This window comes from Suricata suricatta, chromosome 1 (assembly GCF_006229205.1).
Source record: "Suricata suricatta isolate VVHF042 chromosome 1, meerkat_22Aug2017_6uvM2_HiC, whole genome shotgun sequence".
In the NCBI taxonomy this organism is placed as follows: Eukaryota; Metazoa; Chordata; class Mammalia; order Carnivora; family Herpestidae; genus Suricata; species Suricata suricatta.
The window spans coordinates 146,462,129-146,488,239 of record NC_043700.1 but is presented as its reverse complement, the minus strand read 5'-3'; the positions used below and the strand labels follow the sequence as shown (position 1 = coordinate 146,488,239).

The window sequence follows — 26,111 nt, the reverse complement described above, 5'->3', positions numbered from 1 at the left end:
AAAATTTATTTTTGAGAGATAGAGCGAGCAGGGGAGGGTCAGAGAGAGAGGGAGATACAGAATCCGAAACAGGCTCCAGGCTCTGAGCTAGCTGTCAGCACAGAGCCCGACACGGGGCTCGAACCCACGAACCGTGAGATCTGACCTGAGCCGAAGCCGGGCGCTTAACCGACTGAGCCACCCAGGCGCCCCAAAAGCAGCTTTTTTTGAGAAGTTCCTATAAGCTAGAGAATGTCGTAAGCACTTTAAATGAATTAACACATTTAATTCTTCCCTCACTCCTGTTAATGGATACTGTCTTCCCTCACTCCTGTGAAATACTGTTGTCATTATTCACCGATGGATGAACTAAGGTGTAGAGAGTTTAATTAACATCCAAAAGCTACATGGTTTCCTACAAAGTTGTCTTTTTTAACCTAGGCAGTCCAGCTCCAACATTGAGGATAAATATTGCAACCCATCACTCTCTGTGCTCTGTCTAAAATGTGCACTATTATGGGGGACCTTGGTGGCTCATTGGGTTAAGTGTCCAATTCTTGATCTTGGTTCAGGTCATGATCTCATGGTTTGCGAGACTGAGTGCTGAGTTGGGTTTCGCTGATCATGGAGCCTGCTTGGAATTCTCTCTCTCTCTCTCTCTCTCTCTCTCTCTTTCCCCCCCCTCCCTTTCCCTCTTCCTCCCTCTCTCTCTTTCCATCTCTTTGCCCATCTCCCACTTGCACTGCTCTCTCTTTAAATAAATAAACATAACAAAGTTAAATAAGTAAAATGTACACTATATTTTAATAAAAGAGACTAAATGAGGGAATAATTGTGAACCAGTCACTGGTACTGAAAAGAAAATATACATGTATACTCATGTTTGTGTGTATGTGTGTGTTCATCCCCTACACACGTATGCTATTAGAGGTCGGTTATCTTTTTCACATCCAAATAATGAAAACATGATATGGAACTTCTTAAATAATGTGGCATTTATTTATTTTCAGCCTTAGGATAAATTTTCAGGCAAAAGCACTTAAGTACTTATAATGAAAATGTTTACTTAAAAATATATAAATAAGATTTTGTTTTTAATATTTTGGAGTTCATGGTCACAATTATCTATTGCAATACCTCAGTAAAAATGTACATATTGTTTATAATGAGTATTAAATAGAAATGTGTATGGTTCATGAAAATAAAGGAAAATGAAAGTCACTTAATATGTAAACTATGGAACAGGGAAGGCTCATGAGTTAGAAAACTAAATACATCACATGAGTACTTTGAAATATTTGCAAATGAGAAAATATTTCATGCCAGCCTTTCTTAATTAAACTTGAATATAAGGAACAGAATGCTTTAAAATTTCTAATGTTTCATATAATGAGATTTTAGATGGCATAAATGTTCACAAAGCTTTTGCTAATAAATTATAAAGACAAAATTGTATCTTTATTTGTACCACATTATAGTAACTTTGTTTTGTTATACAATCAGTTTATGCTTGTTTAGTATTTTTGTTTTAATTTTCATAGCCTCCAAAAATTCAGTTATGCTAAAATATTGCTAAATTTTTCTCGATGAATATTCTACTGGCCATAAGCTTTAGTTGATTCTCTATTATTGTTTCTCTATTATTAAGAATATTACCAAATACAGCTAAATGTGAAAAAATATTTAAAAAAATAAAGAATAGTCAGTAAACCATTCTTTGTAATACATTTTGAATCTTCCTGTGCTTATGTGAGAGTACTTTAACTCTGAGAGAAATGTTGTTGGGGGAATAACTAACTCCCTAATATTTGTTAATGTGAAAAAATACATTAATTTATGGTTTCTATAAACTTAGATATTTACCTTATCACATGTATATCAGAAAGATATCACATTTATTTGTGATTAAGTTTATAAATGTCAAAAGCAAAATATGTCTTTCATGCATAGGCTAATTTCGATCGATAAGTATATGCATGTGTGTTCTGTCATGAAAAGACTTGAAATCTTTCCAAAATGCCGATACCCATCACTGTTAGTACAATCAACCCTATGAAAATAAACATTTGGAGCTGTTTCTTAGACTTATTAGTGTATTGAGGAAGTACATGTTTTGTAAATAACAGAAGTCTATAGGAAGATTGCAATAAAAAGAGGAGAACATACTTCAGTAGTAATAAAAAAAGGCAAGAAGTGATGGGTGTTACAAAAGGAAGAAACTAGATGGCCGTAGCTTTGGAGATGAGTAGATAATTGAACTGAGGAGAACCTTGTCAGGTAAAATTATTGATACTGTTATTCAGAGACACTTTGAGATTCCAAACCTTTACCACTGATCATCTAAACAACTTTGGATATTTTGCATTTATTTAATGTACTTCTGAAGATTTGAATTTACTTATCCAAAAGAGTATATTAATGCTATGTAAAAGATTCATGACAGGCCTCTAGCAATATGATCTCTTATTAAACATAGTATTCTAGGGGTGCCTGGGTGACTTGGTTGGTTAAACCTCCAACTTCTGCTCAGGTCATGATCTTGTGGTTGTGTGGGTTTGAGCCCCATGTTGGGCTCTGTGCTGACAGGTTCGGATTCTGTGTCTCCCTCTCTTTCTGACCCTCTCTTGCTTGCACTCTGTCTTACTCTCTGTCTCAAAAAAGAAACAAACATCGAAATAAAAAACCATAGTGTTCTAATATTATATCCTAATTTAGTAATGTTGACTTGTTTCATGATGATAGGAGTTTTTATTTTACTTTTAGAGTTATACTTGTGAAACCCACAAAGCCTGGCTATAGCCAACATCCTTGAGGCATGTTACTTGTGTGCTTCTAATATATGTTATATCTGTACATTTTAACTTATATACTAAACTCTATTATGTTTCTCTACTCAGACCACAAATATTTTTCTTTTCATTATGGTATAAAAATACCTATGACCAGTTTCATCACTTGCAACCTTCTAGAATGTGGGAATTATTTCTCTGTAGGTATTTTAGAAATTAGGGTCAGGAAAATGTACTCCTTTTTCACAAATTAGTCTCTGCAAAATTTGTCATAATAAAAGGCCTTTCACCTTTCCAAGGAATTCCAGTAGATCATCCTTGCCTGAGGAGATAGGCTTCTGAATTACTTTCCAACTTCAGTTCTAAAGAAAATGTAGAGTCCTTCAAATGACTTTACACATAATTATTTCCTCCAATAGAATTTCCCTGCTGTGACGTTGAAATAAATAAATAAACCCCAAAAGACAAAAACCTACAACTAAAACAACAAACATTATGTGTGATATAATATTTCAGTGAAAGTCATGGAAGTGGAACGGAATAAATTAATAAGAGCAGGACAAGCCCATGTGGATATTGGAATGAGATAGGAGCCTCCTTCTGCAAACTAACTGCAAATGTATCTCAGTGAAAGTTGTGAGGTAGAGACACGTATCTAAAGTGTTACATGTTAGTGCACACGAAGGAAGAGGTGATCCTTCCTCCGATGTGGTTGGATCAGTATGGGAGAGCTATAATTGTATTACCAAGTATGTCAGCAGCAGCAGATAAAACAAAGCTGCAGCATAAAATCTTATCTCCTGGAGTCTTTTACTCTGTTGTGTCACAATTTCTTGCAGGAAAGAATGGAAGAAAATGCTGTTTTGATGGTTATAGCCTGACCCAGTGTATCCTTAGAGTGGCAGCTCTGAAAGTAGTAGGCCAACCTTGCTGACATACTTGTGCCTACACGTACACACACGCATGCACACACATACACACACACACACACACAGAACATAGCTTCTGAATGTTAGGGTATAGGGTATTTACAGTCTGTCTTGCTAGGATGCAGATGAATTTCAAGAAAAATACCATAGATTTGCCCTGGAGTCAGATATATTATTATCTCATGGTTTAAGATTTCAGGTTTACTTTTTCTCTCATTTATTAGAAGCAAAGGAATTGGTTTCCTATCCATTTATTTTATTCTTATATTTAAAAATATTTTGTATTGTTATTGGGAAGATAGAACAGATATAATTATTGTACTGTTGACAGTACTCAGTCTCTCACAGGCAAAGTGATTAATCCCACATTCAATCTGACCCTGTGCCTTTATTTTAGTTATATAAATTGATTTTCAGAACTAGTTTTTTTGGAAAGAATGGTATTTGATATTATAAAACAAAAATATATCTTTCATTTGTTGGCAATATAGAAAACTTAGCTTAAATCATTAGACTTCCCATTGAAAAAATGTGTTTTTCTACTTATAACAGGAAACAAATTGGAAAGGGAATATGCAATAATTGTATAGAGGCTCCTATTGAAGGAAAAAAATGTCCCGTGGAGCTCTGAAATTCTTCTGGTTTTAGGAGGCTGTTTGGTAATTACCCACTATTCTTCAGATATTTGTGCCTCATCTTATATGTTTAGAGCATGTGCTTTAAAAATCTTTGCAGTAGACTTTGGTTTGAAACCCAGACCATGTGGCTTACTACACGTTGTCTCTCTGAGCAGTTGAGAAGTAAATTGCTTGCCTGGAAAACTCATAATGAAGGTAGAAAATCTCCATTTTTCCACATGTGTAGCAGCAATGTGCTAATGCGGTTTTTATTACTATTACTAGAGATGTATGTTTTTACATTATTCTCCATTGTTGAATAAGAGGTGCCATTCTGGATTTTGATGTTTGTTTTCCTATGTAGGTTGGAAGAGAAGTGTTTAAAGAATTCCTGTCTCAGAAAGAATCTCTCTCCAGTATGTCTTCAACAATACATCAGTTTTATATTAGAAAGATAGATGTCATGATGTATTTATATGTGTAAATATTTTTCTTGCTCTACTTATTTTTAATTATTTTATTTTATGACCTCTCAGTAAAAAGTACTGATTCTAGAATATCTGTAAAGCACAAAAAGTTTACCCTTGAGACTCCAACAGGTTTTTATTTCGGGGCTCTCATTTCTTTAACTTCTGGGACCTCAGGCCTCATGTCTCTAGTCTGCACAGTCTCTCTTTTCTACCCCACTCCTTCAGCTTCAGAGTCCTAGGTAAGAATATTATCACTGTCTTACTTTAAATTGTCTTTGGACCTATGAATGATTCCAATCTCAGCCAAAACACATGCCTAAAAAAGAAGAAAGTATGCTCATCAAAGTTACATCTCTATGTTTTTGACAGAACATGGGAGAAATGGTTGTTTGGAGATAATAAAAACTCCATTCCCTCATCCAGAGACAATCCGGGATTTTATGTGCAACATCACAACAGGATTCACCCTTTAATAGAAATAACAACGCTAGGCATAATATTGCGGATTACATACATAACCAATAGTATTACCATCTCTTCAGAGTGTTTGCCTTCCACTTAGGAGTTCATCTACACAATAGCAAAAGGCTGTATTTTGAGCTATGAAAATGTCATTAGATTGATAAGAATGTGGCTTGGAAATGTCTCCACAGATCATTCCTTAGGTTTGGGATTGAATGATCAAGTTTTGTGAAATGTCTCTATTTTCCTTAAGTGAGATAGGTCTAACAATAATCTTCATAGATTTTTAGAGAAAAGGGGGTCTTATCTTTGTGAATTTTGTCTCACCAGTGTCATTTTATTCTGCTAGTGTTGTTGAAAACATCTTGATAGACCACATAAGGAAGAGTCACCCACATACTGTTTATATTAGTAATTAACAGAGAATTTTAGGAAAGATTATAGGCATTGTCACCACTCCCACCATTTTCCTCTTAATGAAATAACAGGCACAGTGGGAAGCTAGCTGCATTTTTAAACCCAGCAGGTCAAATTGTGGAAAGAAACTCTTAGGCATTAGAAGGGTTTGAATACAAAGTGTGCTACTTGTGAAAATGATAAGAAGTACTCTTGAAAGGAACTGCATCCTGGACAATCCAGTCTAGGAGTTTAGAAAACTTTAGGGTTCTTTCACAATAGACATTACCACACATTTCCTAGTATTGCTGGACAACGTGTAAGCTAAGAAGCCACAAAGCCTAAACAGGGTCAGATTCTCCTGTGAAGCCCTCCTCCACAAAGCAAAAATTATTTAAGTACGCTCTTTTACATATACTCATGGATTGGGAAATAATGTACTCATCTCTCAGCATTCAGAATCTTTTCAGAAACAAAGAAGTTAACAAGAAACAGAAGCTCTTTGAAAACTCAAATGTATTCCCCTTCCTCTCAGTTATTTTTCCCCATTTTTCCTCCTGGCATTCAGTTTAATGGCACCAATGGCTACGCATGATTACAGTCCCAGGCAAAGCACATTCCTAAAAATCAGGAAAGAATGGTTACCAAAAGTACATCTGTATGTTCTTGACAGAAGCTGGAGAGAGAGTGAAAATTCTCCATCCTGTACTCCAAAGGCAAGTCGGTGTTTTCTGTGGAACATCACAGCCTTGTTTGCCTTTTACTACGAGTAACGGTGTCAGTGAAGCCTCAGAACCTCCGTGTGTTCGAGGGCTCTTCAGGACCAGTTCTCCTCACAAACACCAAACCAAACTAATAAAGGAAGGCAGACCCTTTCCCCACATGGTAGTACTTCAGTTTAGAAGGAAAGAAAACCAATGGCTCAGTTGCATCCTTGCAGCAGTTGGAGCCCTGGATGCCCGGCCATCTGACAGAGATTCTGCAGGAAAGAAGAAATGTTTGGTACTGATTACATTTAAATTTCAAGTTGAGTTTGGTTGCAAAGTCTGTATCTCAGTCTTTGGCAAATTCTCCCTCTCTTTCCATCTTTGGTCTGCGGAGACTAACTTCGAAGCCTCAAGCTGGCACTGTCCCCTGAACAGGAGCCAGCGCTTCCGAGCCGAGACCTGGATGTGCCCGTGTTTCACACCCGCCCTTCACTCCAGGTTGTTGAGGTCAAGCTAATGAAAGAAACTGGGAATGGGATCATGGACCAGGCTTTATAATAACAGAGCTTTTAAAATTACTGAATTTTGTAATCAATGGTATTTTCTTTCTGAAATAAAATGTTCAAAAAGGTAAAAAGAGAAGCATCATCATAGTTTGCTCATGGAATGAAGTAACCATAAATTCTATTCTGAAATTTTCAGATGTTTAAAATTATATATTATGTGATAGCACAAAAAAAGTCTTAAAACAATATAAAGTCTCAAATGATTCTTTCTTCCCATGCCTCTAGTTCAGATTGCACTTTGAAACCCGATACAACAATTCCAGGTGTTCTACTATAAAAGTGATTGCTGCAGTTTTACACAGTCCTAACATCTTTTGTTTACACATAGTAGATGAACCATTGTTAGATACCACACAGTACGTGGTATGATTTATTTCTAACAGAAAAAGTGTGTGTGTGTGTGTGTGTGTGTGTGTGTGTGTGTGTATAGCTATTAACAGTAACTAAAGACTTTAAAATTATTTTCCATTTTACTATGAATAAAAAATTTTAAAACAGTTAATATTATAAACACAATGAGGTCTATTAATCTACAAAAAATTAGAAAATGTTCATTATAGGAAGAAACTACCATGTACAAAAATGGAAATTCAAAGTTAATTATTCCTTTTTTAAAGTTTATTTATTTGTTTTGAGAGAGAGAGCGCATGCAGGAGAGACACAGAGAAAGGGAGAGAGAGACTCTCAAGCAGGCTCCACGCCATCAGCTGAGCCTGACACGGGGCTCTAATTCATGAGCTGTGAGATCATGACCTGAGCTGATACCAAGATTGGATGCTTAACCTACTGAGCCACCCAGATGCCCCAACTATTCCATTTTTTTGGTAAGCCTTTAAACTAGTCTTATTATGAAAAGACAAGAAAGTACAGAGTCAGATATCAGAGGAAAGAAAACCATGTTTCTATCCAAAGCTCTGGTCCTACAAGAATGTTAGTGTCTAACTTCATGTTGTCAGCCTTGTTACCTGGCCGAGGTTCTAAGCCAGAAAGGGAGAAAGGTCACGGAGTTTTCTTCACCCTCAGGAGAGGCTAGAAAAGAGTGCTGTATATAGGGCAGGCCCACAGAGGCAACTAACGTTCGCCTGTGTGTATCTTGCCTGGAACTAGTGTTCGCAAGAGCCAGTCTTTTGCTTGTGTGTTGTCATCCTTCACCATTTGCCATTTCCCCTCTAAGGGATTTTAAATCACTTTGGTGTCAGGCTGAAGTAAACAACCTCCAGGGTTTATGTTATCATAAAGGCAAAGTGAAACCTAGCAAACCAAACTGCAGTTACTTGGATGACCTGTTACTTGGGTAACCAGGTGTTCACAGAAGACTGAGACAAGAAACTATAGTTTACTGAAGGTATTTCAGTTCCTCGTACCGCCTGAACAAGGTGTTTGTCTAGATTTTCCTTATTCTTTTCCCTTAACTGTCGTGCTTTATGGCAACATGGTTTGGTTGTAAAACCTAAAGGACGAAGTATCCACCATAATGGAGGAAAAAATAAAAGAGAGAAAAGAAAACGAAGTACCTTTTAGAGAATTTGGATCTGCAAAAGGTAATCATTTTTTACCTTTTATGTATATGCATTGGGTAAAAAAGACTACTAATTATGTTTTGTGAGCGAGAACTTGGTTTACTCAGAAATACCAGAAGCAAATGAGTATCTGCAACAATACTGAGTAAGTAATGTAGTGCTACATCTCATAAGCATTGAACTACTGCACATGATTAGGTCACCAGAAATGCAAGAATGAGTATTTTCTTGAATAATTCCGTATTCTATATAAACATTATGATGGACATGTAGTGCTACTTGCAGTCTAGAGATACAGTTAAATTATGAGTAGTTTAAGATCCTTGGTTTCAAACTAAAAGTAAGAAAAACCAAAAGGCTATCCTCTTTTGTCAATAAAATCACTTTGCTTTAAAAAGTTCAAGTTTCACTTTCCAAATATCTGACAAATATCCAGGGTTTCTGTATTGCATAGGCATTTATTAAGAGCTTATGTGTGTGAAATGAGTATTGAAAGCTGATGCTGAGCAAGTCCAGGCTTGAGAGCACAAATAGACTCAAATTAACCATAGAGATAAGCTGTTACTAAAGATGCTTCCACATATGCTGCTGGGCAAAAAATCATGCTAAATGCCAGGAACTTTAACATGATGAAAAGCATTCCTCACTCTGAGGGTGCTCCATAGGGGGTGGGGGGGATGGTTGCATAAACAATTATATTGACCCAGTATGGCCAATGCAGTGAGAGTGACGTGGATAACCTAAGGACTAAAACCAGGGGTCCCAATGTAGTCTTGAGGTAGACTGGGAAACACAGAGAATGAACTCTGAGCTGAGTCTTAGGGTTTGTGGGAGAAAGACATCAGAAGGGGCTTGGAGGCTAAGGGGTGAGCATGGACATGGGGAGAAATATGGAATTGCATAGATGCGGCTTAGTGACGTATAAATCATAGGGTAGTAAAAGATGAGGCATATACAGGCAAAATAATGGCCTTGACTATTATGTTCCGAGTATTAGATTTTATAATGTACTTGCTAGGGCCGTCATAACAAAATGCCACAGACTGAGTAATTTAAATGACACAAATTTATTTTCTCATAGTTCTGGAAGTGAGAAGTCCAAGATCAAAGTGGTGGGAGATTAGCTGTCTCCTAAGACCTCTGTCCTTGGCTTTCAGATGGCTTCTGTGTGTCCTCACATAACCTTATCACTGTGCGTAGGCATCCCAAAGGTAGCTTCCTCTTCTTATAAGGACACGAGTTCTGTTGGATTAGGACTTTCCCCTCTGACCTCATTTTAATCTTCATTAATCTTCATTATGTCTTTAAAGGCCCTGTACCCAAATCCATACACATTGGAGATTGGCGCCTCCCCATGAATTATGAGGATAGAGATCTGCTCACAACAGTTATGAAGAGGGCTCACTGAAAGAGTTTAAGTTAAGAAGTGAAATAAAATCCTGTGTTAAGAAAATTTGTGTCTAGGTGTATAATGAGGGTAGATTTGAAGGGGAAAAAGAATGCAGGCCTGAGGACCAGTTGGAAACAGGTAACACGTTGGGCAGATATGAGACTGTTCTTGGCAATTGTGGAATGAATGGAGAAAGGGTGACTTGAGTCCAGAGAAATCTATCATTCATTGGGAGCAGAGGGTGAGAGAAGGAGTAAATGCGATGAATCCCAGGCTTCCATCTTAGGAAAACAGATGATGGTACTACCACAGGAGAACAGGCCTACATGAAAAGGGATTAAATACCCATATGACCGATACAGCCGGATCAATCTGCCTCTATTGCCCATTTCCCTCAATGTGCACACAGCTTTGCCATTTTGATCTTATTTCTTTGTTCCTTCTGATCTGACCATGATGGTGACCTTGAACATGACAGACACAAACCACCTAATGATACTATTAGTTCTTTCATTGATCAAGTTAACAACACATTGTTCCCATTAACATAATGTGAAATGCTCTAGACAATTTCAAATGTGTATACGGAGAAATAAAAACCTTGTAAGTACAACCAAGCATCATAAATAAACTGAGAACGGAAACAGAAATTCCAAAAACAATCACACAAAAACTGAGGCAAATATTAGGAATGTAGAAGGGAAAAAATAGCATTTTGCAAACTCATTCAGTTTGTGTTTTTTATATATTGAAGTAAAAGATAAATTCTGATGGCTTTAGGGAGACTCATGATAAGAATTGTGTGAAACTGAAGATATGTGGACTGTTTAAAAAAGTTTGCTGTGATGGAGTGCTAGCCATGTGCAGTTAGATTTTTTTTAAATATTATTGACAAGAAGCCAGAAATTGGATTTTTATGAAAATCTCCTAAATTCTTAAATTTCCACCACATAAAAAATACACTGTAGTTCAAACAAGTTATATTTGAAGAAGAGATTTCAGCTTGTATCTTAGTGCGGTCTGCCTGAATCTGGGGATAAAAATATGAATTATTATGAATGATTGTTACTTTAATAAGTCAATGAATGGGGCTCTATTTAATTTTTTACTTAAAGTGCAGTTCAGCCATTCAGGGGTCTTAATTAGTATAAGGAATCTTCAAGTTCAACAAACAATATCAGTGTCTGTTTTAGTTTACTTTGAAAATCATTCCATGAGGTTATGCTCCAGGATTATTTTGGATACCGGTTATGGAAGGAGGAGGTAGAGACCATTGGGGTATATTTCACAGCACATACTGGACTCTTGTCAAAACTAGGTTCTCATAATTGCATTTGGTCAGAGCCAGATAGTAAAGTAATAAATTATTATAGCCATATTAGAAATTGTTTTCCCTCAGACATGATGTCATTAGAAATGGTATGCTTTCACTTATTTGTAATTTGAGAAGATGTTGCTTACGTAAATCAAATGAAGCAGGGCAAATGATCTTTGATTTTTCATAGTTGAAAAATATAGAACTCTAACTGTGACTTTCAAAATATGACTTATTCAGGCAGCAGACACCTCAGATTTGTTACTTAGCTATTTTTTTATTTACTTCCTGCTTTTGCTGGCCTTCTCGCATACTTTACTTCATGTGAACAAGGAAATTGTATGAGTGAGAAAGAGGTGAACTTTTCATCCATTAGTTTCATCTTTTAAACATGTGCCTGTTTTATTTTTATGAGCATAAGTCTACAAGGTCATAGGTATATGGAATTTATTGTGCCTTTTATTTATACTATTAATTGGGAATGGTCTGTATGATATATATACATGACAGCATAAAGGTAGGAGATTAGAAATGTACCTGAGAATATTGCTAGTGGCATCCAATCAGCTCAATTATAAGGCAGTGTTTTTGAAACAAGGTTATTTAATCTTTTTGGAAAAACTGTTATTTCACTGACTATCTGTGAATTTATTTGGAATTTCTCAAGATTAAGGTGACACAAGTAATTGTGTGTGTGTGTGTGTGTGTGTGTGTGTGTGTTAAAATTGTTTCTTTTGGTTTTTTACAGTTTAGCATTCTGTTCGACTGTATGATAATGCTTATTTGTTTGTGTTTGTGTAGATAATCCTTATCAACTGTGAAGCTATTAACTGCATAGAGGAAGTCACAGCAGGGATAAGGAAGGGAAATCATTGCCAATACTTTCTTATTGGTTAGTCCATTTGCCAATTTTACATGGAAAAAGATATCTCAGTTCCAAACTGTTTAATGTTGATATTAATTAAAATTTACTCATCAGTATTCCCAAAGAAATCTAGACTCATGTGTTACTCTTCACCTTCTGAAATAATAAATTCTAGCTCTGCAGACATGTGCAAATACATAATTAATAATCAAAGTACAATATGCTGTATATACTATTTTGGACTACACCCTAAAGACTATTTTAAAACCTTTATTAGGTTTCATAAAGTCACTTATGAGTAAGAATGTGCCTGATTAATTTTCATGGCCTTTAATATTTAATAGCTTAGCTCTTAATATTAAAGAAGTAAACATGGTTCATGACGGAAAGACCCAAAAATTTAGTATTCACTTTTGAGGAACTGTTTCATACCTTAATTGGTATTATTTAGTTCAATTTCTCTGTAAGTATTTTAATAGTTTAGAATTCATCTTCTTACATTCCTTTCCTGTATTTATGTGTACAATCCTGATTAGCAGTTCAGCTTCACCTAATATTGTTATGTCTTAATCCTTCCTTCCCTGGGGTATGCCCTGTGTTATTTTCAAATGTGTAACATTGTGATAACAAATTTATCAAATAGGACCCTCCAGCTTCTGATCTGAGCCTATGAGTAGTTGGTTTTCATATATAGAATAAAATGGTCATAAATTGTCCATGATTTCTTTTGCTACTTTCAAGAAATTTTCCCTCAAAAAAATAAATTGAAATGAAACAAATATATAATAGTTACCAAAGATGTGTCGTATGTAGGATGATATCTATTTTTTTATAAACAGACACTTTTGAAAGTGAAGGTGGGCAGTGTTGGGAATTACGTCAAGATCATAGATGTGAACCGGGAGAGTCCTGGACTAACTGGCACATGAATTCAAGCTACCAGAATTAACTATATCTGGATGAGCATTTCATGTTAAAATAAGGGAGGTGATACATATGCCACTTTCATAAAGGGAAACTATTTCATTTTTAATATAAAGGAATCTATGATGCAAACATTTAATATATAGATTTATGGACTAATTTAGTACTCTTCTTTGAGAGAGGTGCCACATTCCTAAAAGCCATTCTTAATTCCAACCTTACGTAAGTAATGCATTGTTTCTTCATCTCTAATGGGTTCTATTTCCAAAGATTGCCCAGGGGCAAGTCAGCAAACTACAGTTTAAAAGATGTGTAATTTCAAATTTAGACATGATAGGTCACCTTCTTACATCAGGACTGATCCCTAAAGGACATGATGGACAGAGAAAAATTGTTTCCAACCCCAGGTACATACAGCGTAATCTTATGGTAGCGTAAATGATCTAGCAGATGAAAGAATAACCATAGCCTAAATATTTGTTTAAGGGAATTCCTTTAGAAATAACTTCACAGAGATTATAGGGAGGTGGTCAGGTTACTAGAACAGATCTTATTTTTTGCTGATTTTTAGCAAGGATATAGGTAAATGTTCAAATGTTCAGTTTATTCTTTTAGCCTGCTATCTGCTTGTTAGTGGTAAGAAAAAAGGAAAAAATGTTTTAATCAGGGTAACAGAACCTTACATTAATACACTGAAAGAGAAAGTCTTTTTTTTTTTAATTCCTTCTAGGCTAGAAATTCACTTCCTAGAGGTCAAGAAGACAAATAATGACTAATGTATAGAATAATACATAGAATGCTTAAATCATTATGTTGTTCACCTACAGCTAAACACTGCGTATTAATCACACTTCAGTAAGAAAAAAATGTGAATAGTATTTGCATATAATTAGCATTAGTAATTTGACTAAAAGATGACAACTACTTATCAAAATCTTTTAATATTCTTAAACATAGGGAAATATTCTTTTTGCTGTTATTTGGGTTCACTTCAAATCTGTTATGTTAAAATGCCAATATATGCAGAAACATTCTGTATCAAAGAGATTCAAGATATTTCCTAAGTAAATCCCATAATTTTAGTGGCTGAACACACAGAAGTGTATTTCTTGTCCATATAAGACTTCACAGTTGATGCTTTGGCAGGTAATTTTCTTTGATATGGTTATCAAAGAAACTGGATTTCTTTAACTTGTAATTCCCATTTTCCCACTGGCCTGAGAGTCCCCAGCCTGTCGGCAGGGCAGAGGACACTGACTAGATGCTGAAGATTCCTCACTGCTCCTCGAAACGCTGGCCTTGGAAAGGTCACCCGTTTGCTTCCAATCCCAATGCTCTGTAAAGAATTAGCCACACTAAATAAAAGTGTTATGTGGATCTATAGTTTGTTTGAGTGCCACTTCCCCCACTTTGGATAAAGAACACAATTTTTTTTTTAATAACCAGCTGTTTCTACCATTGTAATTCTGGTAAATCTAATTTGATAGTGAAAGTCTATTTGAAATATGACATCAGAGTAGTACTTCTTTGTACTATGTACATAAGACAAGAGTAGTACTGCTATGGAGGTGAGTTGGGCCGCTGAAGAGAAAAATACCTTCAGTGAATACCATTTTTACATTTGGAATTAATGCCCTGTACATGCATTAATTGATTAAATAATAATTATGTTCTTATCTTTTTAATATTTATTTATTTTGAGAGAGAAAGAGAGAGCATGATTTGGAGAGGGGCAGAAAGAGAGAAAGAGAATCCCAAGCAGTCTCCATGCTGTTACCTTGAGCCTGATTCAGGGCTACAACTCATGAACCATGAGATCATGACCTGAGCGAAAGTTGGTCGCTTAATCGACTGAGCCACCCAGGCACCCCAAGATTTTAATTATATTTTTAAATTTGTATGTATAAATTTAATGGAAAAAAATCTTAGTAATCGATAACTCATCTACCCTGGTGTTTTAGTATAAACCGTGTACATTTCCTGTTCACTTAGCACATTACAAGATGGAAATTTGATCATTTAAAGAGAATAGAAGTTGAAAACATGAAAAAGGGTTTGCCTAATTTGTCTGTTGGAAAATGTTCATACTAATTTATAAGCTGAAAGAAAAAAGCCCTTTTATTCTCTTCAGATTGAAATACCACCATTTTAAGTGTATGATGAGTACTTAGACACTTTAGAAACAAAAGTGAAGATAGCATATTACATGGCATGATTTTGATATCATTCTTTCAGCCATGAAGTTATTGTGAGTTGTATCAAGTAAAGCATTTCCTGGTGGGAAGCTTGCTTTCTTCACCTCTGAAAACCCTGCAGGTGATGCAGCCTGCTAAAACACTCATTAGAAACCAGAAACAATAGTCAAAGGCACCCCAGACTGTAGTAGTGAAAAAAGTGATGGTCTGTTCGTGTGTTTTGTCCTGAAAATATATGATATCACTTATTTGTTGGATCAACCAAAAATATAGTCTTTTAACTAGTTTCTAAGGAGTTCACTTATGGCAATGATCTTTTCCTTGCTTTCAAGGACCTCTGGTAGATATTGTAACACACCTTGAGAGACAATTTAAAAGTAAAAGTACTTACAAAGCCCTTCAAGGGGAACCTGGGTGGCTTAGTTGGTTAAGTGTCCAACTCTTGATGTAGGCTCAGATCCTGATCTCAGGTTCATGAGTCTGAGCCCTGTTTGGGATTCTGTCCCTCTCTGTCTGCTCCTCCCCTGCTCTTGCTTACTCTCATTCTCTCTCTCAAAAATAAACTTAAAAAGAGCAGTAAAAATAAAAAGCCCCTAAATACAAGCAACAGTTTCTTTTTCATTAATGGGAAAATGGATTATGTTGCTATCTACCAAAGGTTACAGATTTTGGCTTTTGCAACTTACTATGCAAAGTAACAGGCCATTTATAGATTTCACCACTCTGAGGACTGCTGAATTATTTATTGTTAAATATTGATGTCTGAACTGTGTAACGATGTGCTTGCCACTTTTGCCAGTTTGAGCATTAGAGTGGTAGCCTCACATGAGGTTTTAAGTGATGTAAACCCGGGCATGACTGGGAGCTGCTGTCCACTTCAAGGGAGAAAGAAAAGAAGAAATTGTAAGGCTTCTTTAAATCTTAGGGTGTATCCATTTTCCTTTTCTTTCTTTTTTTCCTCCATCATCCCAAAACAGTGTACAGGATATTGATATGAAATGATATGATATGACAGTCTCTATCATAGAGCTGGAGTAACTTAACAAACATGTCAAAGGAAGAGATTACCTCTTAAAATTAAATAGTCATATTTTGTGCTGTAGCATGGTCGTGAAGACTTCACATGATGCGAATCCTCAATTCCTGTCTGACCTCATCTCCCACCATGTTCCTCATTTTCACCAAATTCCACTCATGTGTTGTTTAGGGTTCTGGATATGTTGCTTCATTATTTGTTCTTTATATTGGTTGGAGGAAGCTTTGAAAACAATGTAAATGAGAACATGATTTTTGTTTTTCTTTTCTACATGTCTTTTTTTGAGTATTTTACTATGAAGAATGATATATTTAAGGCTTAGGTGTACAATTCTGGGTTCATCTGGAAATTTTTACTGATGTTTTCTAAGAACTGTTATATTTTTAAAAAACTGGTCAGGAGCCGGTCCTCCTTACATGTTGTAGTAGTAGATTTAATGATAACAACATTAGCACAATGTTAACTGAAATAGATAAACTGAGATGCAAATGTAGAAATATGTCATGTACAAAAGTGAACACTGTGACAGCCATGTCACCACCAGATACTGTTGAGTGCAAGATTCCAACTGTAAAGAAAGAGGTACATGTCAAGTTCCTAAATGGTATGTATCAGAATCATCAGTGTGAATTCATCCAAAACTTAGTAATGAGAATGCCTTATGGATAATGATCAATTTTTAATAGATTTGAAAAAAGTATTTAAAAAGATTTTTATATTTATTTATTATTGAGACAGAGAGAAACAGAATGTGAGTGGGGGAGGGGCAGAGAGCGAGGGAGACACAGAATCCAAAGCAGGCTCCAGGCTCCAGGCTGCCAGCACAGAGCTCAATGTGGGGCTCAAACCCACAAACTGTGAGATCATGACCTGAGCCGAAGTTAGATGCTTAACTGACTGAGCCACTCAGGCACCCCAAAAAAGAGATATTTTTAAAAAAGAAAGTAAAATACCTAGAGCTCAAGAAAATATTACAAAGTAAAAAGGTACTACTGCTTGCTGTATTTGCAATATTCACAGTCACCAACCAACACAGAAGTTGAAGGTTGTCACTAAAAATCTCAAAGGCTGCTGGCATGCTACTCAATACACTACTTTCACTAACAGCATTATGCATGGTTACATTGAGAATGATCTCAAAAAAAATTGAATTTATCCCAAGTGGCAATCATCAGAAGGATCTCTCCCCAAACTTTGTAGCATGCAGTGAAGAAAGAGACTGATCTTATTAAGTAACTGCTGTTGTCTGCTATGAGGCAGCTGATGCTTAAGGTCACTGCTTATTCGGTGTGCCATTCATCCCGACTGTGAAAACTTTCACTGCAGGATGTGAGCCATCAATTGGGATCCTGATGACTAAAATATAAAGGAGCGTCTCTGATAGTTTCAACAAGCCACACTGGATTTGAAGCACCTTTTAGCATAGGAATCACCTTATTACTAAGGGAATTAAGGTAAATTTGTCAAGTCTAATAGAGAAAAAAAAATCCAGGGTGCCAAGAAAGGACATATTGCACATGGCATGATGCTCACTTAATTTAATCTCTGCTTAAACTCACCTCATAAAAGAATTCCTGCTTCACTTCCCTGTCTAAAATAGCAATCCCTCTCCCCCACACACATCAGCAGACACACTTCTCATTCTGTATCCTTCTGCCGAATTAATTTTGACATGACTACCAGTCAGTATAATCTATTTAATTTTTTTTTCTCCAGTTTTGTCTCAACTAGAATATCAGCTCAGTGAAGATAGAGACTTTGTCTTGTTGTTCACTGTGAGATGCCGGTGTTTAAAATGCTGAAATATAAGAGACATTTTTTAAGTTAATTTATTTGAGAGAGAGAGAAAGCACATGTGTGCACACATAAGCATGTGCAAGTCAGGAGGGACAGAGAGGGAGAGACAGAGACTCCTAAGTAGGCTCCACATTGTCAGTGCACAACTCCATGCCAGGCTCGATCCCATGAACCATGAGATTATGACCAGAGCTGAAATCAAGAGTTGGATGCTTAACCAACTGAGCCACCCAGGTGCCCCAAGACATTAAAAAAAATGTTTGAATGATGTAGATAAGACGCAGTGTACTGTAGTGTTCTTCTTTCTTGCTGGAACCAAAGAAAGGAACTTTCTATAAGCAATGTCAGAATATAGAAATGTTTTATAAAGGAACTTTTATAATGAAAAGCAAGTCAATCATTTATAGGATAATGATTAGAAAAAAGTGTAGTTTGAAAGTAAATAACAATTAATATGAGACATGCATAAGGATGAAGATATTAAGAAATCTGTTGTTATCATGAATTATGACTGCTATAAGTTTTTAATAATTGTTAAATTATCTTTAATGTACCTGACGTTGTGCTGGACATTAGGCATAAAAAGATTAGTAGAACACATGTCCTGCCCTTCAGGGTTATATACAGTCTAGAGAGAGTTGAAACCACCTAAAAAATATTTAAATTAATACTGTGTGTGCTAAAATGGAAGCCAGTACAAGGCTCTCTGGGAACAAAGGGGAAATAGCCTTGTACATAAAGGGAAAACTTTGAGCAATGGGTACTGTTTAAATTTAATTTTGAAATATGAATAAGGATGTGTTGGTTGGTTAGGCAGAAAGACAAAAGGAGCAAAGATATGAGAAAGAATTTGTATATTCTGGTCGAAGTCATGTATCTGTTATGTGATAAAATAGCAGAAGACTTTGATGGAAAAAGAGAAAGAGTTTTGAATACCAGATTAGAGAATGTATTTCTGTTTTGTTCTCTAGGTGATAGGAAGTGGCAAAGAACTTTCAGCTGAGGAATATAACTTGAATAGGCTTGGGTTTAAAAAAATGTTTCTATGGCCAGAATGTGGAGGGAGACAATATGGCAAGGTAGGAGATGGATATTTCAGCTCTCCAGTATTTCCCAAAGTTTTAGTCAACATTGGTTTTAGCAGGTGTCCATCTAGAGTGTGTGAAAAAGGATTGCATGATATGCCATGGTTTAGAAATATTAAGTCAAGCTAAGATAAACAGGTTTATTATTTGTATTATTGTTAATGCTGTTCTAATAATTATTATTATAGAACTTGTTAGCAAATTAGTATGTTTATATCTATCATGCATCTCTAGGATGGGGGACATGTATGGTATTTTCCAAACTTCATGATCAAGGGACATCTATACTCCCTCCTCTTGTCAACTGCCGCTGTCAAATTTTATATGACATTCTTTTGAATTTTCAGTAGGTCTAGTATTTAAGCTGAATTTCTCAACTGGGCTTCTGTGGGAAAATTAATTGAGTGACTCTTGGCAATTCTTCCAAATGTAATCCATGGATAATACCATTTTAGATGCATAAGAGAGAAGCTAATTGCTTACATACATTGAAAGCCCCTGGACCTCAGAGAAATGATGGGAGATAATAAATTATCAGGGCTTGAGCTAAGAGTGATAGTAGCATCAATAAAGTGATTGTCTCCTACAATTTAGTGACTCATTTTGTTGTGAATTTATGACTTCTGTTGAAAGCTGTTTTCACAGATTTTCTTTACTGAAAATATGTAAATACACTAGAAAGAACCTCAAATACATACTTATATGTATGTATATATTTGAACTTATCAGTCTGATATTTTTTCTTCATAATTATATGCAATCAAGGCAGACTTTGTTCAAATTTTGGAGACATCTTGACATAAAGAACAAATTTGTTCTATAGAAAATAATACGTAGAGGAGCTTTACAACTCAGAGTCTGAAAATATACATTTCAATAAAACTGGCTAGTTCAATCACAGAAAAGACATTGGAAATATAGTAAAGATCACATTGAAAATTATGAGGGAATTAGACCTTAATAAAAATAATTATTTTAAGATTGGTGCTCTAAGGGGTAGGAAGGAAAAGGTGGACATGAGTAAGTTATTTAATCAGAATGATTAGTAGTTACAGGGGTGCCTGGGTGGCTCAGTCGGTTCAGTGTCTGACTCTAGCTCAGCTCATGGCTCAGTAGTTTCAGCATCCGGCTTCAGCTCAGCTCATGATCTCCCGTGGTTCGTGGGTCCAGCCTGGCTTCAGGCTCTGTGCTGACGGCTAGCTCAGAGCCTGGAGCCTGCTTCAGATTCTGTATCTCCCTCTCTCTCTGACCCTGCCCTGCTCGTGCTGTCTTGCACTGTCTCTCAAAAATAAAGAACATAAATTAAAAAAAAAAAAAGAATGATTAGTAATTATATAATAACTGCTGCTCAGGGATACATTGGAAACCAAAACGTTATTAGAAATAAAAGTTTTTAAAAGCAGTGTATTACTAAAAATATGAAAGTGTGCCTAAACTCACCCAATTAACATTTTAAAGTATAATTTAAGGCCATCTTTATTTTTATTTTGATAATAAAAGCTATTGAATAGTTCAGTGGGCAAAACAATTTTATCACTACTGGAGATTGATTTTCACTTCAGTAATCAAGAGAAAGGAATTCAAATTTTTCTGTCCTTAATAGATGTCATTTAGAATTATAAGCAATACAAAGAGAATGCTTGTTTTTCACAAACAGCTTGATTGGTAGAAGATTTCTTTCTTTTTTCTAAAGCAGGGCTATTTACCAGTTGGATAAATTGTCTCCATCCTGCTATTGACTACAGCTGCCCACATTGACAAGGATTTCCTTTATAATTTGGTTTGATTACTGGAAAAGGAAAGGCTATATTTCTCATACTAATTTGTGACTTTCTCTTTTGTTCTTTGTACTAATGTACTAATGTGACTAATGGTAACAAATAGCTTTTATATGATAAATAAGTTATACTTACTTATGTTGGTATCCAAAATTTAAAAAAACATATTAATTTGGGCAGATTTTTACTATTTAAACATGATTCTATATTTTCTGATTCCTTCGTTAAATAAAATCTTTAAGACACATCAAATATTCTTATGTTTACTACATTTCAGGAAAATCTAGAGTTGCAGAGGTACTTTAATAGACATGGGATTAATTGATTTTGATTCCTAAGGGATTTGATCACAAAATGCAGATAGGCTGTGTTGTTCATTAGAATGAGATTTCTTTTCATTTTATTTATTTATTCTGAGAGAGACGGAGAGTGCGTGCAGATGTATGTGCATACGTGAGCAGGGGAGGGGCAGACAGAAAGAGGGAGAGAGCATCTGGAGCATGCTCCATACTGACAACGGAGAGCCTAACATGGGCTCCATCTCACAAACCCGTGAAATCATGACCTGCACCAAAATCAGGAGTCAGAGGCTCAACCCACTGAGCCACACAGGGGCCCCAGAAAGAGATATTTTAAATACTTTGAATATGTGAAAATGTAACCTTACACTTAAACAGTATAGCATTTGTATTTAACATGATGCTTATCAATTTCGATGTATATGTAATTCATGACAAATGTTGGCCTGTAGAATTTTTGGAGATTGATTGAATATATTAATATTTTCATTTTTTCCCTTTCTCTCTTCATTTTAACCTTTCTGTTACACCATATCTCTTTTTTTTAAGCTTCAAAACCCAAAGCACTTACTTTCACTAAGCTGTTTCGTGAACACTTTCAAGATCGTTAGTTTCTCCCATTATTCTTGATGGTCGCTGACTGGTTCTCCACCTCTCGCGTTTTTCACAAATTACTGAGGGCTTCCTGTGAGGCCAGCACCTCTGCTCCTCAATCAGAAGGGGGCTTCTTCTACAAAGCGAACAGGCTTTGTAGAGGCAGCAAAGACTTCCACATCGGCCTCAGCTTCAATGCTTCTTAATAACAGCTCTGCTTTGTATTTCTTGAACTGTGAATCTTACCTACATAGCTTGAATTCTGAAGGCAAGCTCGGTATCTCCTTCTCACGGCAAAAACCTCAACCTGCTCTGGATTAATTTTTCTTTTGGATAAATTCTAATTGAATATCTACCTACATCTATGACCTACCAATTAGGGTCTTTATGACTGCTCTGTGTCAGCCAAATCTGAGAATTAATGCCAGTAAATTCAGCTCAATAACATAGATTTAACATCTACTATTTAAAAATATTGAATGCCAGACTGAATATTACAGCTTCAGTGACAATAAGACATATTCTTGATTTTGAAGAACCTAAAATCTAGTGAGGGGGAAAAAAGTCACAATAATAGATAATTTCAATATAGTAAACCCTGGAATTGAGGTGTGATCATGGTTCTTTTGGAATCCAGTAAGAAATTATTGGACCAATCTTGAAATTGAAGGCTATCTTCCTGAGCAAAATTCTATCTTGGAAAAGTAAGCAAAGTAGGAAGATATTTCTAATAGCAGAAGCCCAGAGATGTGAAGCAAAATGAATATGAGAAAAAATGTAAGTCTTACATTTTTAAAATAAAATCAGTTGTATTTTTTTTTAACATTTTTTATTTATTTTTGAGAGACGGAGTGTGAATGGGGGTGGGGAGGGGCAGAGAGAGAGGGAGACGCAGAACCCCAGGCAGGCTCTAGGCTTGAACCCATGAACCACGAGATCATGACCTGAGCCAAAGTTGGTCGTTTAACTGACAAATACCAAGGCACCCACAGTGATATATTTTTAATAATTGTTGCCAAATATTTTTTATCCTTCTGAATTTTAGGCAAACCAAGATAGTATATAAAATTACTCTATCAGCTATTCTTATTTAACAAATCACCCCAAAACTTGGGGTCTTAAAACAATAACCAAAACCCCAGTTCCGTTTGTTAGCTGTGTGGGCCTTCTGATCTGACCTGGGCCGCAAGACTGGGGCTTGATGGCCTAGGATGGCCTCACCCATATATCTGGTGGTTGGCAGAGTGATTTATTTGGTTACTGGAGGGACCAAATAGGGCTGCTTGTCTGAGATTTCCTTAACCCTGATTTCCAGGCTTCTTATTTATTTATTTATTTTTGGGGAGCAGAAGTGGGGAAGGGGCAGAGACAGGCGCACAGGAAATCTGAAGCAGGCTCTGAGCTCTTCTGGGGCACGAACTCACAAACTGTGAGATGATGACCTGAGCTGAAGTCCTACACTCAGCTGACTGAGCCACGCAGGTGCCCCTCTTTCCATGGCTCTTTATACAGTGGTTGTTGTAAAGTTCCAAAGAGCTGCAAGCAGAGCAAAGACCAATGTACAAGCTTTTCTCAAATCTCTGCCTGAGTCACTTTTTTTTTTTAAATGAACCATTAGGCAAAGCGAGTCATATTGCCAATTTCAGAGACAATTTGTGGAGAAAGAAACTCTACCTTTTTAAGGAGTAGTTACAATTGTTTGCAAAAAGATAATTTATACATGGAGAGGAAAAATCTCTGGCTGTCTTTGCAATCTACCAGTCACACTGTAGGCCTTATAAAGTTTTAGGACTTTTTTCTTTTTTCTTTCTTCATGTATTACTTTTGCATTGAGAAGCACATTCCAACTTGCCTCAGGGCCAATTATTAGTTATAAATTACAACAAGAAGGGCCAGTCTGTTTGTTGGTTTGTTTGTTTTTGTTACTTATAATTGAATATATATTAACCTCCTAGTACATTTCCTTTGTCCTTTCTACTTAGCCTTTTTATTATAATCTTCCATATACAAATTACCCAAAATACTTTTCTCTAAAAAATCAAATGCAAGAAAATAATTATTTTTTCTGAAGGGAGATATGAAATTATTATTTTTAAATATTCTTGTTTTTATTTATTTTTGATATAGAGAGAGACAGAGCATGAGCAGAGGAGAGGCAGAGAGAGAGGGAGACACAGAATCCGAAGCAGGCTCCTTGCTCCGAGCTGTCAGTACAGAGCCCAATGCAGGGCTTGAACCCATAAACTGTGAAATTATGACCTGAGCTGAAGTTGGATGCTTAAGCAACTGAGCCACCCAGGCACCCCTGAAATTATTTTTTAAAAGATATTTCTATGCTATTTAGTATCCATATTTGAAATATTCTGGTTTCACTAGGCTTTTTTAAATGTTTAAAAATTTATTTTTATTTTTATTTTTTTATGTTTTTTATTTATTTTTGAGAGACAGAGAGAGAGAGACAGCACAAGCAGGGGAGAGTCAGAGGGAGAGGGAGACACAGAATCTGAAGCAGGCTCCAGGCTTTGAGCCAGCTGTCAGCGCAGAGCCCGATGCTGGGCTCAAAGCCACGAACCGTGAGATCGTGACCTGAGCCAAAGTCGGACACTTAACTGACTGAGCCATCCAGGCAGCCCTGTCGGTAGGCTTTTGTAGAAAATGTAGATTTATTTTATGTCATGCTTTTGGATTAAGAGGAACTTTTATAATATTTTTGATCCCGTTTTTCCCCAGGGTCCAAGGTACTCCTAGTTAGTAATTGAAACTCAAAAGGTGTCCCACTGCTGCCTTTGGGCCACCAGGGTGCTGTTTGGAGCAGTTCACACTTAGAATTTCTAGGGGCTGAAACTTAGCTCATATTTTTCTTTCTTTCTTTTCTCAAAATATACCAGCTGTTAAATGACAAATACGTACTTTACATTTGGGAGAAGGCAAATTTAATTTCTGAAGAGGACTGCTGACTAAGCAAAAATTCACTGCTACTCATCTTAGTAAGAACAAATAGTTAAAATTTTGTCTGCATCAAGTTTCTGGTGGCAGTATTACCAGTAGAAAGAGTAGAGCAGAGTAAAATTATGAGAAAAATACTTAAAAGCTTTTCTTAAATAACTCAGGATTTTTTTCATATTTTAGGAAACATATACACATGTTTATATAAAAGTTTATATTTATACATTTAATTTAATAAATAACAAATTTAAATATGTGTAAATAAAATAAGGGTGGCTTTCGGGTTTTTCCTTATAGAAAATAGTTAGGGATTCTTAATATAGAACATGAACAAAAACACTTCCCAATAAATGTAACCTATTTAATTTAGAAAACTAATGTCTCTACCTTCTGAAATCCATACTAAAATGAGAGTAAAGAAGTTGATTAAGACATAAAGTCTACAACAATGTGTAAAGGATGATAAATGAAACAATAGCTAGAGAATCTGAGAAGCTTGAAAGTAGATGAGTGATTGATAGAACCAGGTCTTTCTGGAAGTGTATAATAAAATTAAAGTTATTTAATAAGCCAGACTCTTAGAGAAGCCCAGGACTTGAATCCACACAAGTGTCTCTTAGATGCCTTTGGTTCTCTTTCCCTTATCTCTTTTGTAGCAGAAAGAAATAGCAGAGCTGACTGATTCCCAACTCTGGTGCATTGTGTATGTCGTGTAAATTACAACTTCCTTTGAAATAGTTTGATTTTGTAACTCTTGTGATTTTATGGGTTTCTTTATAGTTTTTGTTTCTGTGTTTCTCTTCCTTTTTGCTTTTTGTTTAGTTTTAAAGAAGAAAGTCTCCTTATGACTCTGGAGCAGTTCCCTCATCCAAAGAGTATACATTTATACTGAATACTCTTTGATTTACTTTCGACTAGTGCTTTTTAAACCTTTTCCCACATTTTTTCTTAGTTTTTACTAGCTGCTTCTTTACCTATATTCCTTCTGTATTATATAACTCATTTTAACAACATGGATCGATTGAAGCCTGAAGATTATAATGAAATTATCACAGATTAAGTTCTTGTCTGGAGTTAAACAATAGCAATCATGATAAACATGTAGTAATAACTGGTCATTTCTAGGAAAGATGTTATATCCCCTGCTTTTTCCCTAGTGAACTTCAAGATGTTGTGGGCTCCCCAGAAATGTTAGTGTTTGCAATTTCGAGGGTACATTTCATGATAAATTAGTAAAATCTTCATGGGAAAAATTACTAATTTTGGTTTTTTTATTTAATTTTTTTAATGTTGGGATTTTATCATTTGTGTTCTTTTACTCTTCCCTCAACTTTAAAGAAACTATTACACTCAACATTAATAAAATCTTTATAAGTGTATTAATCATTCCCAGTATAACCAACCTTACCCTTTTTACTTAATGGTGCTTAGTTCTTCCAAACAGCCAACTTT

General features: G+C 35.8%; 1 protein-coding gene and 1 long non-coding RNA gene across 16 annotated transcripts in view; both read left to right on the top strand.

Annotated features, from left to right (window-relative positions):
- The window catches only part of ADGRL3 (adhesion G protein-coupled receptor L3), a 504,973-nt gene that overhangs the window by 103,459 nt on the left and 375,403 nt on the right, over positions 1-26,111 (top strand). The window lies entirely within an intron of this gene.
- Positions 8,231-9,888, top strand: LOC115296975. Its single transcript, XR_003911179.1, has 2 exons — positions 8,231-8,456; positions 9,746-9,888. It is a non-coding gene; the product is annotated as an uncharacterized LOC115296975 (long non-coding RNA).